Genomic DNA, 20,195 nt, shown 5'->3' on the forward strand with positions numbered 1-20,195 from the left:
AACTTTGTCTCCACGACAACTTCGTTGGTCTTTGTTCTTTGCAGATTATGATTTCATTGTGACTTTTAAACCTGGAAGTCAGAACAAAAAAGCTGATGCGTTATTCTCGCCAATTTCCTGGAAGTGAAGACAAAGAGATTATAGAACCAGAACCTATAATTGCCCCAGAACGTTTTTTGTTAGCTGGAGCCATTAAAGAAATGGATTTTTTGAATGAAGTTCGTCAAAATATGTCCTTGCAGAAGATGGAGGAGTGGGTGAGACTGGATCCAGCTAGAAAGTTGAAAGACAATCTTCCTTTTTTTGATAATAAGCTTTATGTACCTACTGATGAGTTGAGAGAAAAGGTTTTGAGAAATTGTCATGAATCCATTTTAGCAGGACATCCTGGGTTCAGAAAAACTCTGGAACTGGTTCGAAGAAATTTTTGGTGGGAAAAAATTCGCCAAGACACATTGAATTTTGTTAAAACTTGTGTAGTCTGTGCACAAGCGAAAAGTCAAGTTGGGAAGCCGCATGGTTTATTGGAGCCGTTACCTGTTCCTCCTCGTCCTTGGCACACAATTTCTATGGATTTCATAGTAGATCTCCCTCAAGATAAGGGTTGTACTACCATTCTTGTTGTGGTCGATCTTCTTACTAAAGAAGCACATTTTTTACCAATAGAGGGAGAGGTTACCGCGGAAAAACTGGCTCATAGTTTTTTGCAAGGTGTAGTTCGACTACATGGACTCCCAAGTCAAGTTATCTCTGACAGGGGATCTCAATTTATTTCAAAATTCTGGAGGGCCTTCTGTAAGAAACTTGGAGTGGAAGTTAGTTTGACTTCTGGGTATCATCCGGAAAGTAATGGACAAGTGGAGAGAGTAAATCAAGAATTGGAGAAGTTTTTAAGGTGTTATTTACAAGCTAGAGAGGAATGGGTGGATTTGGTGTGGTTGGCAGAATTCTCTTACAATAATTGTGGAAAAGATGCTACTTCTATGTCCCCTTTCTTGTTGGGTCGTGGGTTTCATCCTCGCTTTCTGAATTTTGAGGTGTTGGAGGAGGATTCAGGGAATCCTACAGTGGAAGATCGCTTGTTGATAATGAAAAATAACTTGGATAGAGCAAAAAAGGTTCTGGGAGAAAATAAGTTGAAATATAAGAGATATGCCGATTTGAGAAGAAAAACTGGTCCTGAATATAAGGTGGGAGACTTAGTTTGGCTTTCTACCCGATACCTGAAAATTAAGGGGAAGAATAAGTTCAGTCCAAGATTTGTAGGCCCTTTTGAGGTAGAGAAAATCATCAACCCTGTGGCAGTACGATTGAAATTACCCAAGCAGTTGAAGGTACATCCTACCTTTCATGTTAGTCTTTTAAAACCAGTTTGTTCAGGAGCTAGATTCAGAACACCACCTTCCCCTGTGATTTTGGAGGATTCATCTGAGGAATTTGTGGTTAAACAAATTTTGGATTCTAGAAAAGTGAGGGGAAGATTGCAGTATTTGATTGATTGGGAGGGATATGGACCGGAGGAACGATCTTGGGAAGATTCAGTTGATGTACATGCCCCCCGTTTAGTTGCTAAGTTTCACGCTAAATACCCACACAAGATAGGCCCAGAGACTGGGCATTAGGAGGGGGGTACTGTCAGGTTTCCTTCTCTTATTCAAGTTTCCTTTTCATTATTTATCCTTTTCAGATTAGCTTTGTGTGGGTGGGAAGTTTTCCATTATAGTTGGTTAGGCCTTAACTTAATGATTCAGAATCCTGGTTCTGACCCAAGGCAAGATGGAGCCTCACAGTGACAGCTCTGATTGGCTAGAAGACAATGCTGAACAACAATGAACATTCTAAACTGTCACTCTGTGCCTTTCATCATCAAAACCCCATCTGAGAGGACGTGTTCAGTGGCTGCTCCTGCTTTAGTATAAGGCCTGGTGGATTTTATCCTTCAGATCTCAGCAGTTGAGCGGCTACTTTCTTGGGGGTTCAGGAGAAGTCTTCAGCTGGCAGGAATTCGTTTTGGAAGATAGGAAAAGCAGGAAATCTTTGTGAATTCGCTAAGGAGATAAGTGACTTTATTTCTACTGTAAATCTGTTCATCTTAAATACAGTCTCCTTGAAAATTCGTTAAAAGTAGTGTTTCAACTAAATCTATTGAACTATCGGTGTACGCTTGTGTTTCCAGTGCGGTGTTCCTTAGCGCGAGATTTTGACTGTAACGTGCGTATTCCAGTGAGCGCGTGCTTTCTAGCGTTTGTATTCCGAGCGCGAGCAGAGGTTGGTCTCGTGCCATTTTAAAAGCGCGTGTGTTTTATTGCGCGAGAGATCCTTTTCGCCAAAAGCTATACGCAGCGTGAAAACTACAAAGCGCGTGTGAAATACAAAGCGCGTGTGAAATATAAAGCGCGTGTGAAATACAATACGCGTGTGATTTTTAGCGCGAGTATACAAAGCGCGTGTGAAGTATAAAGCGCGTGTGAAATACAATGCGCGTGTGATTTTTAGCGCGAGTATACAAAGCGCGTGTGAAATACAATTCGCGTGTGAAATATAAAGCGCGTGTGATTTTTATCGCGTGTGTACAAAGCGCGTGTGAAATACAAAGCGCGTGTGATTTTAAGCGCGAGAATCTGTTCGTCGCGTGCCTTGTGAGTGCGCGTGTGTTTTTTCCAGCGCGAGTAATTTTGCGCGTGCCAATCACTTCGTTGCTTTTGAACTCAATAGCGCGGGTGTTCTTATTTCGCGTGTCTCGCAGGAGAATAGTATTGCGCGTGTGGACCATTGCGCGTGAGAATTGTTGCGCGTGTGGATTTTTGCGCGTGTGGATTACTTGGATCGCGCGTCTTCATCCGTTTGCGCGTGTTCTTCAACCAGGAAGATTTCTATGTGAAGTTCAACGATTAATGGAAATAACCTGCGTGTGCAGTTAGCACGTTTTTTCCTCTTTCTTCAAGGATTCAAAGACTCAAGATACTTATAAATAGTTTGAAAAGTTTTGATATTACAAGAAAGAACATTTTAAAGACAATCTAATTGAACTACCAGTGCAAGTTGGAAAAAGACAAACAAAGAACTAAAACTTCCAGTTTTGCCTAATGTAAGAAGTTGCTGGGAATTTCTAGTATCGCAAGTAAGAGAGATTTTCAGCTTCTTATCCGCTTCTCTAAGAAATTTCAAGAGAAGAACCAGGTAGGATTCTCAATTATTAGTTAAGGATTAATTACTTCCCATTCATAAGGTTAAGTAAGTGAATTAAGAAAGTGTATATGTTATTCTTTATCCTCTGCAGGTTCAGCACTGATTAGCCTTGACGCAGTCTGCCTGGTGTTGTTTTGTTGTCCCATTCCCCCTTTCCCTTTGGGGTGTAGTTTACAGAGCTGTATTGAAAACTAGTTCTGGGAAATACATCTCAGGGGGATTGTCGGGGGTTCAGCAGCTTCCGCGGATACAGGACCTCTCAGCCTGACAGAGTATAGGTTGTGGCGATATTACCCCGTCTAATGTGCTTTCATCTTTAAAGGTAGTAGCCCCTTTAGACCCAATACAGGACGTCGTTAGGGCACGGTCTCCTGATTATGGATACTGTACACCGCCCCATACCTATTCACCCACAATCCCCAGCAGTGAGAGGTATGTTGATATTCCCCAAAATTTAGAACCAGCGTTGGAGGTACCAGGTGTACCAATAGCCCTGATTCTGAAAATGTTATAATAATTATAGACTCCCCTATAAAAGAACCTCTTGGAGATTTTCCTGCTTTAGACCCAATACAGGATACCATTAGGCAACAGTCTCTGGATTGTGGAGATTATTCAATACCCCATACGTGTTTACCTACAATCCCCAACAGTGAACAGTGTGCTGATATTTTCCAGAATTTCAAACAGGTCCCTTTGGTACCAGATATACCAACAGCCCGTGCTTCTGAACCTGTTATAATAATTATAATGTAAAAGAGCCTATTGTAAATCCACCTATAAAAGAGCCTGTTGTAAATCCCCCTATAAAAGAGCCTATTATAGTTAACTCAGACTCCCACATAAAATTAGCTTGTGAAGAATTTGTATATGCCTCTGTTATTTGTAGGTTAAATGACCCCCCTAAGCCGTTAGATCTTTCAAGCACAGGGCCAAATGGTGTGAACAAACGGGTGTGTGCAGTGAACAATTTTCACAAGCTTGATAATAAACCGTTGTCTCCCCGACATACCTTTAAACATGTTAACACACCAGCCGCCCGGGTGACGGTTCCCTGTTATAAAAAGGGTGACACTGCTAAGCGATTATTTGAGGTAGATGTATTAAATAGTAAAAAAGGAAAACATCTACCAGGTATACAGAAGAAAGTAAACTTAGGCTGCCAGAGGTATAGATTAAAGCAAAAGGGTACTAAAAAAGCTTTAATTGATACACGTCGAGGTGTTTGTAAGGCCAAGATGAAATCTAAAACCAATGTACTGGCCCAAGACTATAAAAAACAGTCTTTAAAAAATAAAGCTAGGGCTGTTCCAAATCAGTTGACAATCCCTATAACAGCATTAAGGACTGGGTTAGGTCCTGGGAAGTCCACAAATGGTATAGATGTAATCACACCCCCTAGCACCATAGGGTATGGTTTGGAAGATGTGCATACACCCCCTAAACCTGTAGACACACCACATTTACCTGTAAAAGGTACAAAGGCCTTGCGTTTAAAATGGCTTCGCTCGAGGAGACAGAGGAAAATGTTTTTGAAACGCTTAAAAAAAGCAAAAGCTATCATTACCCGCCGTGCAAAGAAAGATTTAGAGCTTCACTCTCCAGATACACCTGACACGTCTGATACAGAAACTGTTTTTTTACAGAGTTTGGGAACTTACCATCATGATATACCAAAATATAAAAGTGTTGAATACTATGAAGTTTTTCGTTTTATGAATCTAGATAGGATAACCTCAACAGGTCACGCACTATTACTGATAACAGAATCGGTTGAGAGGCTTGTTTCCCACATTTTGGAATCTGCTGGTCCTAATGACTTTGTCCAGATCCGTTTAGACAGTTCTACTTTAAATAGACCTCTTTTTTTTACCAGACGAACCCACCGATAGGTGTTTGATGTTTTAGAGTTTTTAGAAAACATTGGCCGTTTGCTACAAAGTAAGGCTGAGCTTCTTGTAACGGAACCCTTAAGAATTGTAACTGTGATTGTTAGATCTAGAGAGGGTGGCGTGTACAGGCCTTTAAAGAAAACACTCTGCAGTATGATTGTGGCTAAGAAGAAGCGTTGGCTTTTGGATTTTAACTATGGGGACTTAAAATATATGTATGGCTGCCAGTATCATAGGTCTGCTGGAGCCTAGAACTGTTACTGACGGTTACATACAAAGAAAGGCTTTAGAGGTCCACCAGACTCTGGGTATACCCCCTGACGTCATGGTTGGTTTTAATGAAGTGTTGAAGATTACTTTGGGGTGCCGATCAAAATTTTGTATAATGAAGTCCGGATTTGGAAATATTTTCCCCAGGATGACACTTCTAATAAAAACACTGTCTACCTTTTACATCATGAGAAACACTATTACGGCATTTTAAACCTACAAGGTTTTCTAGGGGTAAAGAATTTATGTCCTTTTTGTTGTCATATATACAACAATCGAATGGCTCACAAATGTAGATTACATTGTCACATGTGTCAAAGAGATGGGTGTCTTGTGTTGGACGAATCAAAGTTTAAATGTCCCAAATGTAAAACTTTTGCCCGGTCTGAACAATGCCTTAAAAAACACATTGAGAAAGCAGCGCAGGGTTTAGCCCAATGTTATTTGAAAACGGACTGTGTTTCATGCGGTCGCTTTATAAATGCTAATCATGAATGCTTTGGTAAAATTTGCCCTAGATGTAAAATTGAAGTTGTTTCATTGGAGGACCATTTGTGTTACATGACCGTTCCAAAAGATGTGGCTAAAACTGAGGATTACATTGTGTTTGATATAGAGTGTATGCAAGAGACAGGCATACACGTCCCAAACTATGTTTATGCCAAATATTTGACGGGTGATAAGACGTGGTCCTTTTATGGTATAGACTGCATTAAGCGTTTTATTACTAATTTCTTTGATGAAAAATTTAGGGGGTATAGCTTTCTGGCACACAACAGTCAGGGGTATGATTCCTTCTTTTTGATACATGAAATGATTAAAGAACGAGTAGCAGTCAAACTGGTAATGCATGGTGCAAAGCTAAAACGTTTAGAGGTAATACCCTTTAAAATTCGGTTTATTGACAGCTTAAATTTTTTGCCTATGAAGTTAAGTAAGTTGCCTAAAGCTTTTGGATTTCCAGGGTCGAAAGGTTATTTTCCGCATTTTTTTAATACCCAGCAGAATCAAAACTATGTGGGTCCTATTCCTCCTGTGGAGTGCTATGGTTCAGAATTTATGATGTCTGAAGAAAAGGAGGCATTTCTAAAATGGTACTCAGAGGCCCGTAAAGATGTTTTTGATTTTAAGAGGGAGCTAAAAAGGTATTGTCGCGAAGATGTTAATATTTTGAGAACAGCCTGTAACATTTTTAGAAACGGTATCATTGAGCTAACCCAAAAGGAGCACATTTTGAAACCCAATACTCCTGAGGAGTTAAAATATGTGACGTATGTCGATCCATTCACTTTTATCACGCTAGCTAGCATGTGTATGCATATATATAAACAACTGTTTCTTGAGCCTGAAACAATAGCCCTAGTGCCAATCGACTTGTATCATGGAAAACAAAAACGTTTTTCTACCCCTTCTATACAGTGGTTGATGTACTTGTCCCATCAAGATGGTATACCTATACAACATGCCCTGCGTGGAGGGGAAAAAAAGATTGGTCCCTATTTTTTAGATGGTTATGTGTGTCTAAATGGGGAGGAATTGGCCTACAAATTTAATGGTTGTTTTTTTCACGGGTGCCCCCGATGCTATAAGGAAAATGACTATAACACCATGATGGGCTGTACTAATGAACATTTACATAGAAGAACACTTTTAAAAAAGAATTTTCTTGAAAACAAGGGTTTGCGCGTTATTACACTTTGGGAAGATGAATGGACAGATATGCTAAAAAATGATGAGGGGCTAAACATTTTTTTGAAACAAACAAATCTACCAGAACCCTTAGAACCCTGTGATGCTCTCTTTGGGGGAAGGACTAATGTTGTTAAACTTTACCACGCAATAGCTCCTGGTGAAAAGATACATTACTTTGACTACACCAGTCTCTACCCCTTTGTTAACAATTCAAAACCATACCCGCTAGGACACCCCAAAATTATCTATGAAGATTTTGGAGATGTTAAACAATATTTTGGACTGATTAAATGTCAGGTGTACCCCCCTAAAAAACTTTATTTTCCAGTGCTCCCTCAAAGAGTTTCTGGAAAACTAATGTTCCCACTTTGTATGACTTGTGCCACTACAAAACAAACTGAGAAATGCACACACAGTGACGAGGAACGCTCTATTACTGGTACCTGGTGTACTGTTGAGCTACAAGTGGCCTTACAGAAAGGATACCGGCTGGGTAGGATTTATGAAATATGGCACTTTGGGAAAGCTACAGTAGAGCTGTTCACAAAATACATTTGTCTTTTTCTTCGAGACAAACAGGAAGCGTCGGGTTACCCCGAAAGTTGCAAGGATGATGAATCCTGACAGCAGTATATAGACGAGTATTACAAACACCAAGGGATACGGTTAAGACCCGAGTTTATTGAAAACAATCCCTCTAGACGTCAGTTAGCTAAACTGTGTTTAAATTCCTTATGGGGTAAATTTGCGCAAAGAACCAACCTTCCAAACACAATAACAGACCCCGAAGAGTTGACCGCTTATCTTTTTGACCTGGGCTATGACATTTTACAGTTTATAGATGGGGAAACAGCGCGTCTTTGCTGGAAGTATGCCAAAGAGTTCCCAACGTGCTCCAACAACATAAACATTTTTATTGCATGTTTTACAACAGCCCACGCCCGTTTGGAGCTTTATAAAGTCATGGATGCCCTCCAAGACCGTTGTTTGTACCACGATACTGACTCTGTTATTTTTGTCAGCTCACCCGGTGACGAGGACCCGCCCCTGGGTGATTATCTAGGTAATTTAACAAGTGAACTAGCTCCGGGAGAGCACATTGTAGAATTTGTTTCTGCAGGTCCCAAAACCTATTCCTATAGGACATCCAACGGTGTTGTCTGTATGAAAGTAAAGGGTATCACTTTAAATGTTAGCAATAGTATAAAAATTAATTTTGACAGTTTAAAGGAGCTGGTGCAAGAATACTCTTTAAACAACATAACCAAAAATATCACAGTTCATCAACCTTTAATAGTGCGTAAAAAGAAACAATGGGAGATTAGCAGTGAAACGCTGCAAAAAACCTTGAGGGTAGTATTTGATAAGCGTGTGCTTACTGCTAATTACAAAACATTACCCTATGGTTATTGAAAAGGGAACAACGTATACGATGGATACTCGGTTACAACACCCTTTCTCATGCGTGTTAGCGGGACCTTCTATCTGTGGTAAAAGCTATTTTATTAAGCAGCTATTAGAAAACGCACCCTCTGTTATGAATACCATTCCTGAAAATGTTATCTGTTTTTTTTCTTGCTGGCAGCCCTTGTATAATGAATTGGCATCTAAAATACCACATCTGAAGTTTGTGGAGGGCTTACCAAATTCTTTGAATGACGACCGCTTGCTACCACCAAATCTTGTTAATATGATTATTGTAGATGATCTTACGATGGAAGGAGGGCATAGCTCGGAAATCGAGAAAGCTTTTACACAATACTCACATCACAGGAACCTTAGCATTTGCTACATTGTTCAAAATGTATTCTACCGCGGAAAGGGCAACCGCTCCATAACATTAAACGCCAGCTATATAGTGTTGTTTAAAAACCCTAGAGATAAACATCAACTAACCGTCCTAGCGAGACAGATATACCCGGGTAATACCCGTTTTTTTATGGAGACTTTTGAAGATGCTACCTTAAAACCTTATGGTTACCTCTTGGTGGATCTAAAAACAAACACTTTATAAGACTACAGATTGAGGACCGGTGTTTGCCCTCCTGATATACCCGTGGTTTACGTACAAAAGACGTCTAGAAAACCACAGTGAAAAACAATCTTTCCTCATTAGCGACGACGACCAGCTACCATGATGGCCCGTATACGTAGGAATTTTGCTCTTCTTAAAATGCTAGTAACAGCTCCACCCCAACAACGGAAGGCCATTTTGTGCTCAGCCTCTGATGATCTAGTATCGGCTATAGCAGAGATTGCCTTCAACACTATAAAAGGTAACGTTCCGTTATCCACCCAGCAACTAGGCGTTTTAAAAAAGAAAAAAAACCCTCCTTAAAAAGCTGAGTAACAAGAGGTTGTCTATAAAAATCAAAAGAAAGCTTCTAAAACAATCTGGGGGTTTTATAGGGGCACTCCTAGGTTTGGCATTGCCTCTAATTACTAGGCTTTTAGGGGTGGTTAATGGAGCATGCCCAAAAGATGTATTTGGTTGACAAACGTCAGTTGGAGGGTATAAGTACCCCGAAGCGGGAAGAAGCAGATATCCGAAAATCAGCCACTTTAAGGCTTGACTCTGAAATGCAAGAGGTTTTAAAGCGACATGATTTATCAGACTATGATAAAGTGGGGCTCTATTCAACTATTCTACAAAAATACTTAACATACTTTAGACAGGTCGAAAATGAGAAAAATAAACTGATGTTGTACATGCCCCCCGAAGACCCTGCAATTAGCTCTAAGCCCTCCCTTTCAACCTCTGCCCCGGATCCTATTGTAATGGAGGTTTTGGAGACTATTAACCCCCGTTATCGGAAAAATGCAGAACTTTTGATGAACAAAATGGGAAGTGAAAAAAACGTGGCAACATGGAACAACAAGGGAGAATTTATCTATAAAGGAACAGTTGTTAAAGGATCAAATGTTCACGATTTAGTTTGCAGCATTACCAACCCTCAGGCTTTTGGAAGACACACAAAACCTCGAGGTTGGGACCTGTTTATGCAAGCAGCTGCCGATGTGAACCTGCCCGCAACTTTAATTGGAAATATGGGACATCGCGAACTGTTGGAAAATTTAAAAGACTCTGAGATCAAACCTTTAACAGCAGCTATTGAATCATCTGAAATGTCAATAAAAAAAAGAAAAAAAATTAAAGCCAGTAAACGAGCCTCTTGGTTTAACGTGTAACCTCATTTTTTTTTTCTTTAACATAATCTTTAACCGTTGTAAAATATGTATATACATGTATATCTTTTTTTTTATTATTTTTTTACTATTATTACTTTTCCAGCCTGCAAAAAAAAAAAAAAAAAATAATAAGTTCATTGCAATAAAAATATTATTCATACTTTCAAAGGCGTTATGTCTAATCATTTTGATCATGTCTAACATGTTTATAAAATATTAAATAAATGAAAAAATAAGACAAAAAAGACTGTTTCAATTAAAAAGAAAATGTGTTTATTTATATGTGTACACAATTTAAGGTTTAGTAATAAGAGTACATTTTTGCCAACGATCAAAAACATTTACAGGGGATCTCCGAAAGCTGTTCTTATTCACAAAAGCAGTAACCATGACATCATTTTGCCGGAGGTCCAGTGAATAGGTCTGCATAACCCTTATCAGCGAGTGTTTCTCAGACATGTTAGATACAAAGTAACAGGAGTGCTGGCCACATGTGATGTCTTCAGGATGTTGCACAGGTGTTTTATTATAATGTATAACGGGTGCTATATCCTTCACATAGTCCAGGATAGCGCCTCTGTATATGACTGTATAACAGTCTTTGACAGCCTCCCCAGGCTGTCAAAGACTGTTATTGTATCTGTGTTTATAAACATACCTATCCAATGGGCGCCTTCCTGATCTTGGGGATCGGTGTTCGCCACAAAACTAATGGGTCGCTCATTACTTATGTCTCTTGGAAGGTTATCATATGAATACACACCCTTGAATGTTTCTTAGCGTGTTTGTCTTTACTTAGAAATGCTTGATCTGGTAAGTATCCATTACATGTCGTACAGGACTTGTCGTTGATTGTTGAGTTCCATAATCGAGTCAAATAGAGCCATAATAATTAGATTCACCGTGTTGGGTAAATTTGCAGCAAAGCGTACCTCTATGCGTAGATTACCATTTCTAATAAGATTATAATGGCCGGTTGATGTATTATCAGGTCTCAAATCAAAAGCTAAGAGAGTATAACCCCCATCATAATCGCCCCGGGGTATCACAAAACCTTTATCATGCAGATGTTTACCGCTGATGGAGACAAGTCCCAAATACTCCCTAATTGTATTTTTTTGTTGAAAACTGGGACTGTAGGCTTTAGACGGTATAACGACCCCGTCTTTAAAAAGAGCTGCGTAGTTGATGTTGTAATGTTTAAAATTAAAAGGGTTGCTGGCGTAAGCCCCAGAAAAAGCTGTGTTGTCCACAAAACCAATGATGATTATTTTCGGTAACTGTCCAAGGAATAAGTTATCTTGACTGGCGACACGGCTACCCGCTGGAACACTGAAAATTTTCAAAGATGTCCGCTCCACCGGATATTTTAAGTTTGATACTTGCCCCATCTAGAGCATAATCCTCCATATGGCCTGCTGTGTCCTTATAGAAAAGCCCCGCTGTAAACTGAGTGTCCAAAGCGTCATTGCTGTAGTTCAAAATGCTTTCTATATAGGCCCTGTATGCATACATGTTGTCGCTCTGTGTAATCAGCCGGTCGCCTAGAGTAATATCCACTTGATTAAAGAGGGTAGCCACAGGGTAAGCAATCGTAGCAACTTTAGTCGTTGCGGGGATAGCTGATCCATCAGCTTTTGTTATTTTACAAGTGAGGTAAAGTAACGTGTCATTTAAATCCAGATACATCTCTGTTGAGCCTGATATATAAAACTCTATAGGCGCTAGTGGAGATAGTGCAGCAAGGGGAGCCACTTCCATGAAAAAGCTGTTTTCAATGCTAGTTTGTGTCGGGGGTACAGCAAACAGATCGAGTTCAGATTTCACACATTCCCCCGAAGCACAATGGATAAACGCCATCTTTTAGAAAATATTAAAGCCGGGGCTGTTTTTTTTTTTTCTTGACCGACCTGTTCTTGTGAGTTCTTTTTCTCTTCTGAGCCGTTTTCGTTGCTGATCCTAGTTTTTTATGCATTCCTGGAGGGCCCCATCTGTGCAGTGATTTCCTTTTTCTTTTGTTTGTGTTGTTATTCACATAAACCAGCCCAGAACCCTCTTGCGGTGGTTGCTTAAAACGATTTGCGATGGATGTTGTAGCCGTAGGCACCACATCTTTAGCAATATTTGTGGCTGCTGTTTTCACATGTGGTTTGGCTAATTCAAACCCCTTTCGTAGAAACGGCATAGCCCTTGGAAAGAGGCTTCTAAAAATACTTCCGAAACCTGCACCATACATAACGGGTGCCCCTTGAAAGTAAGGTTGATTGCCATAACCAGCTTGCCGGCAGTAATAATCCCTATAAACGTACGGCTCCCCATAGTTTTTCATAAATACCATGTTTTTTAATAGTCTTTTTCTCGCCTAGGACGGAGGTGTAGTTTCACTAGGACCTTCCCGTATTTAAATGACACCAACTCCCCCTGATCATCCCTTATCTGTATATTGATGGTGTCAAAATGACTCTTAGAAACCGGTATATAATCAGGTTTAATATATTGTATATATGCCATTATTTTCACCTTTCACCTGGGCTGTTCTCATTAGCGGGGCGTACGAGTCACCGACCCTTTGATATTCTACTATATCACTGTAGATCATAAGACTGTAAAATCCCCCATCAATATCAGCACGTGTTTTGTCCAAATCTTTAGTACTTTTTACATGTTGAACGGTTCCCAAAACACGAAAAAGTTTCCCAGTACATATAAACTTGGTGGTAAGATCCGTCGATTTTAGAAATAGTTTTCTCTGCACCTTATCCAGAAACAATTGTATATCAGAATAGCGTTCAATGTTTGCAAGACTTTTATTTGTCAGCCTCTAACAAAACTTGTATACTGCTGTAAAATCCATGAGGAAAACCGGCGTGTAACAGTTCGATAGGACCTTCACGTTTGATGGTAAATTTGGCCTCTCTTCTAGACACAGTGTCCCAGGTATGGGGGTATTGAATCCCCATTAGACCCGCTTCCCACAATCCTTGTAAATCAACGGGTTTAGCCATTTTAACACAATAATTTGATATTTCATTGTTTGGGAATGTATCGTGAGAAGCGTTACTGGAAAAGGTGATATAAAATCCACTGCTTTCCATCTTCTCAGGGAGCGCCTTTGCTTTGTAGATCCTTTAGAGATGAAGCGCTAACCCAACTGTTAAATTTCTCAGGCCACCCTGTCCATTTTACCACACTTTGTTTTTTATTTCCTTTACCTTTACTCTGAAGAATTTTCTCAACCCTATAAAAGCGTTGGGGCTCATTGGTGACCTTCTGTAACTCTTCGGTATAAAAATTACCGCTCACACCATCACCATCATAATCAACCAGCTGATAGATGTATTGAGAGGACCCCCTCTTTCACAGTTACTTTGGTCACTATAAATATTTCATCCGTAAATGATTGCTGATACCCCCTTTGTAAAGACACCTTTAAGCTTAGAAACTCGGACATGGTCCCCCACGCGAAAGGATGGTTTCTTGACCTTCTTCTTTACCATGTCAGCGTACAAGTTTTTCCAAACAGTTAGAGAATTTTCAGACGTTACAGAATTTGGAGTCATTTTTATAGAGCGATGATAGCTATGGTTGTACACCTCTATGAAACGTTGTAATACGTCCACATAACGATGTGTATTCTATGCTGTAAAATATCGCCAAATCTTAGATTTTAAGGTTCTATTAAAGCGCTCAACAACAGCCGCCTTAACTTCGTTATACGTTACAAAATGATACACGTTATGTTGTTTTAAAAGATTTTGGAAGGGTCTATTTAAAAACTCCTTACCAGCATCCGTTTGTAATTTTACAGGCACCCGGCCTTTGCTAAAAACATGTTTAAAAGCTGCCGTCACACTTGATCCAGTCTTATCCTTCAAAACTTCGGCAAAGGCGTATTTTGATAAAATATCAATAACCGTCAAGATGTACTGCGGCCCGTCGTTCTGCTTCCCATAGGTCTGCATATCCACAATATCAACCTGCCATTGTTCGTCTATTTGGGAAACCACTGTTCTTCTTCTGTTAAAACGTTTTCTAGCATTTTTATGAAGACTATATGCCTCTTCACCAGATAACCATTCCTTAACAGCTCCGCGTGAGATAGGTTTCTTGTCATGTTGTCATTTTTTATAAAGAGCATCAACACCCCCATAACTGCCAACACCACTTTCATCATAATAGCTTTCATGCATGCTTCAATAAGAGATGTTCACCGCTGAAACACTTCAAAAAATAAACAAAGGCATAATGGGTGAAAGATGATTTTATTACAATTCTTATACATATAGCGTCTGGCACAACGTGACCCTTTTTGATATTTTTTCTGCAGCCTTATAAATAGCATTATACAAAACTCCCCGTTCCCCCCGCATATAACACTGTATACATAAAACACTTGAGGCATTTAAAAGTTCATACAATTTGCGGTCCTGTAAAACGTATCCTTTAATGCTAAAGTAATGTTCATACAATTGCTCCAACAGCTGATGTAACACCTCTCTAGGGTGTAAATATAAAGAACCCACATCATATTTGTACAAATGCCAGTATTCATCCAATACCGGGAGCCATGTGTTGGTACATATGTTACCTATACACATCAAACTTTTACAAATTGGCTCTGGTCGGGGGGTAGGTATCTGTAGATATTTCAGGGTATCTGGGGCAATTTCCGATATCCGCTCTTTCAGCATAGCGTATAACAGTTTTTCCACACATACACTGCCCGGTTTCAGTTTACGATCCACACGCCTTGCTGGCCCTTCAGAAATCTTATCCTAGAAACAAATATACACATATAAGAAACAAAACTCTGTTTATTTCTCCTCTCTCTTTAAAACAGTTTACGGCGTGCTACACAAGGCTTCAGGGTATTCCCAAAAGTGTATAGGTCACAAAAATCTTTATCCATTAAACGGGCTACCCTGTTTCTAAAACGCACAGGACCAGCCATGTGTAAAGATGTCAATTTTATCTCGGGATTGCGGCAATGGTATATTTCTATCCATGTTTTAGATAGAACACTCTCCATACTAGCATGTACACGCATGCCCATGCCTTTATATACAGCTTTAAGCAGCTGAAAACCTTTATATGAATTCAACAGAAAACATATCCGACGTATTGCTCTAGCGTGATAATTCAGAAGTAAACAGTCATGAGCATCCTGTTGCGGGTCATCGCTTTTATGTCCATAACACCAGCGGTAATATTCACGCTTCAAACAAACTTTCACTACACAGGCCGCAAAAGCCTGAACAGTTGAGGTTTCCAAAAAAGTCATAGCTTCCTCTTCTTCTTCATCAGAACTTTCAAAGCGCTTTAAACAAACACACTTCTTACACATATTGCGGGCTTGTGTTGCTGGACTTTCGATCATTTTTTAACAGCACACACAGTAAAAATTGACGGTATTAAATAAAGACCGCTGACTTTCAGTACCGTCAACTTTATCTGCCGTTTTCTGCAATTCAAAAAAGAAAGAAATGTAACACTTCAATACATATATATATATATATATATATATATTTTTTTTTAAAAAATTTTTAACACATAGTTCACACACACACACACACACACACACCCCTTTTCCTACATACCAATTTACAAAGAACAGGTCCCTCCGCCTCCGCCTCCATAGCAACAGCTGCATCCATAGACAAACCGGCCTCCACAGCATCTGCTGTCTCCATAAACAGCCTTTCTTCATCAGCGCTTGTTTCCAACTCCGGGGTCATGGCTACCTCTGGAAACAGCTTGTCCAAAACCCCCAGATCCGCCTACAAAGGCTCTTCAGAAGTCTTCATAGATTCGTCCATAGCCTTCAGATCGGCCTCTGTATAGTCTGCATCCATTATACCAGCCTCTACACCATCAGCATCTTTAAATGGATAAGAATCAGGTGGTGTCATATCACCCAGATTCATTAAAAAAATGCCCTGGCTCAACTCATCCTCATACGCCATTCCACTATAAGTGGGACCTTGCGATTCCTCATAAGCTACAGGAATTATTGTTGTCGGACTTCTAGGACTATCAGCCTTTTCAGCGGTGTTGCTGACGTCTTCCCCTCCTGTATTCTTAGAGTAGTAGCTGTAACGCTTCATGATTCAGGGGTATTGTAAGCGTTATGCAAATAGTACAGTCAGACTTCAAGAGCACCGTCTACCTCTCTCCAGAGCTCCTTCTGTATATATACACCATACTCCACCCCTAGGGGAGGACCCACAACTACATCACCCCCACAACGCCCCCCGGCCTACCCCACTGACATCACAACTTCATACCTACATCATCTCATCAAAACCCTGGACCTTGACCCCAGAGGGATGTCATCATCCCTGCTGGACCACGCCTAGCCCCCAAAATATTACCTCATGCACGACATCACCACCGGGAAACACCCTTTCCTACACCACCACGCCCTAAACACAAGCCATGACGTCACTGATAGGTTAGGCCTTAGAAAAAACTTCAGGGACACGCCCGTGATGTCACCATCCCTGCTGGGACACGCCTAGCCCCCAAAATATTACCTCATCCACGACATCACCACCGGGAAACGCCCTTATCTACACCACCACGCCCTAAACACAAGCCATGACATCACTATTGGGTTAGGCCTTACAAAAAAAAAAAATCAGGGACACACCCGTGATGTCACCATCCCTGCTGGGACACGCCTAGCCCCCAAAATATTACCTCATCCACGACATCACCACCAGGAAACGCCCTTATCTACACCACCACGCCCTAAACACAAGCCATGACATCACTATTGGGTTAGGCCTTACAAAAAAAAAAATCAGGGACACGCCCGTGATGTCACGATCCCTGCTGGGACACGCCTAGCCCCCAAAATATTACCTCATGCACAACATCACCACCGGGAAACACCCTTTCCTACACCACCACGCCCTAAACACAAGCCATGACATCACTGTTAGGTTAGGCCTTACAAAAAAAAAAATCAGGGACACGCCCGTGATGTCACCATCCCTGCTGGGACACGCCTAGCCCCCAAAATATTACCTCATGCATGACATCACCACCGGGAAACACCCTTTCCTACACCACCACGCCCTAAACACAAGCCATGACGTCACTGTTAGGTTAGGCGCCTTAGGGGAAACTTCAGGGACACACCCGTGATGTCACCACACCTGCTAGACCACGCCTAGCCCCCAAAATATTACATCACCCACGACATCACCCCCCGGAAATGCCCTTTCCTACACCACCACGCCCCTCAACACAACACATGACGTCACTACAGCACAGGGACATCCGCTAAGGCGGGACATGCGTTGCCATGGACACCCCAAGGGGGCGGGACATCCGGTTAGGGCGTGGTTAAGGCCTGTCAGTTGATGAAAGGGGGGTTACTCCAATACTCATGTGATATAAAGCGGGCGTGATTCCAAGGAGCAGTGGAGTGCTTTACATAAAGTGCCCAATCCAGGACACCAAACACGAGCACACTCTTTCTTTCTGATAAATAACTATAGTTACTCAACAACCTGCGAATCTAAACTGCTTCCATAAAACACATATTCCCACTTGCTTTGCAGTATGGTACTCGGGTACAGCATGTTTTTCAAAAGCAAATAAAGGCTTGCGATTTAGTGTGCCTAGTGTATTTTTGGCATCTTGAGAACAAAATAGCATTCGTAAACTGTTTCCTGACAATCTGCAAAATGATATAGCGACTTATAGTATCACAGTAAACACTAGTATTGTTTCTAATCAAGCTCTTGCTGCCATCGTGTGGACGACCAAATTCACTGAAATATGTTGTTTATTCACAGGCATGTGCAGTCCTGAAAAGAGGGATTCACAGATAAAAAAAAAAGCATTTTCTATCTCAAATGCAGCAATAAATACTAGACTATTCACATACTCATTACTTTCATTTGTTCGTTATTTAGCAAAAATGCATAAAATTCATACATCTGAACCCTAGTCCTTGATCTGCCTTGCTTGTAGATATTTTCGTTTTGCTATTCTTAAAAACGGATTATTGATAACATGCAGACAGATTACCCTCCATAAAGGGGCAGTAAGGAGGCTATACTGTAGGTAGGACTCTGGATGTACTTTGGCGTAATTCAGACCACTGCACATTTAAACCGATATAAAATCAGCACTCACTATAGGACTGTGGAGCAGAAGACATGCGAGCACACAGACATGCTTCTTTAAATTTAAACAGTATCTTCTCTGCATCATACTCGAAAGGGCGGAAAAACCCATAAATACTGCAGGAAAGGTTAAATAATGTATGCAGCATATTGAATTCTGTGTGTAGCGCAGTACATAGGTTGCTAACATTTCGTATTGAGGACAAGGGGGGGGGGTGACTTTGGTTACTAACATTTAGTATAGGGGTGAATTGAGTGGACTAGATTTGTTAGGCCACAGGCTCAGAGTGTGCTAACAGTGCTGCCGGTGCATGAACATCACTGACTAATAATTGCCAGTTTCAGAAAATAATGTAAAATTGAAAGAGGCAAAGCAGTGCTTTGCAAGGCGAGCGTGAAGTCTAACAGAGTGATGGGCCTTGAGAATAAACATTCATTGTCTGAAGCAGGAAGAGAGGAAGGTGATGCAACATTATTGGGAGGCTGCAGTATGCAGAATGCTGTCTAAAGGTCATGAAGTCGGGAGCTAAAATTACACGAGCGAATGATAAGGGGGCAGGATAGTTGCTGGAAAGTTCTGGCATGTGGGCCGCCAGATGATGCCATGAAAGAGGCTGGAAAATTTTAAAGGAAATATACGGGGAAATAGCATAAGAAGCAGTTCCCAGTGGAAGGTTTAGAAGGTGGGGTTCTTCCTGGTCTGCTGGGCTGGTGACAAGTGTAGCTGTAGGGGCTCTTGAAGGCCACAGTTTGAATCGAGGGCAGTGTCCTGGCAGAGACAGGTGAATCGTAATTGACTGCAAAAAGAGCCTTCATGGCTAAAAGAAGGGACTGTCTGAGCTGATTCTGAGGTTTTCTGTGCTGGGCTGATGACCGGTGTAGGTTCAGGGAGCTCTTGAAGGCTGCAGTTCGAGTCGGGGAAAGTGTCCGGCAGAAGTGGCCTAGCAAATCAAGGTCGATGGCCATTATTAAAAATAAATCAGAGAGCACAGGGTGAGTAATTGGTCAATAAGACTAATTACCCTTCTGCAGGGTATTGCAATTGGCAAAGTATCAGACTGCTAAGGTGACTCCCGCTGTCTGCTTTTCTAATGCATACAATTACTTTCCCGCTCCTGCAGTAAGTATGGGCAGTGGTTTTATCAAGTTGTTCTTGTCCATGTGTGGCCAAGGCACATACTGTGATCTCCCTTAAGAGCAATTATCTTTTCCCCTTTCTTTCCTCTTACTACTGCTATTGATTGTGGCATGGTCCGAGTCTCCCCCCCGTGGAGTACTCTGTTCTTCCTCTTTTTCCCAGTTCTCCTTGTCTTCCTCCTGTTCTCCAAAACCTTCTATTGGTTCTGACTCTTAGTCAAATCATTGCCGCTTTTATTCCCTACGTGGCATGCCTTCTTCATATCTTCCCCCCGTTCGCATTCCTTCCAGTTTCTATTTTCACATCCTTAATCACTGTGCTATTAATTTTCAACAGGATCTCTCCTGCTGTCCAGGTATCGGCATTTATCATTGCGCATGGCCTTTCTCTCTCTCTCTCTTCTCTTTGTTACCCTCTGAAGCTCCTTCTCAGTCTTCTGGATGGCTGCTTCTAGACCCCTATGCACTTGATTTTCTGGTTTCGTTATGATTGGGTCTCAACCTTTATTATTCACTGCAGCGCCCCATGACACTGTTTGCTTGGGGTTTATACCGGGGATTTGTATATCCCACAACAGATCTTACAGGATACTTTCCAGGTGTAGGCGGGTCTGTCCGCTGCACAGGCACTGGAGCCTGTGCCGAATCGGTGTCTTCTTTGGGCAGGGGCAGGATTTATGACTGTGCA

General features: G+C 41.1%; 1 protein-coding gene across 2 annotated transcripts in view; it reads right to left on the bottom strand.

Moving 5' to 3' along the window:
• Positions 1 to 20,195, bottom strand: part of MAP9 (microtubule associated protein 9) — a 470,608-nt gene that overhangs the window by 54,376 nt on the left and 396,037 nt on the right. The window lies entirely within an intron of this gene.

The sequence above is a fragment of the Ambystoma mexicanum genome, chromosome 6q (genome assembly GCF_040938575.1).
Source record: "Ambystoma mexicanum isolate Mex_15411 chromosome 6q, UKY_AmexF1_1, whole genome shotgun sequence".
NCBI lineage: Eukaryota > Metazoa > Chordata > Amphibia > Caudata > Ambystomatidae > Ambystoma > Ambystoma mexicanum.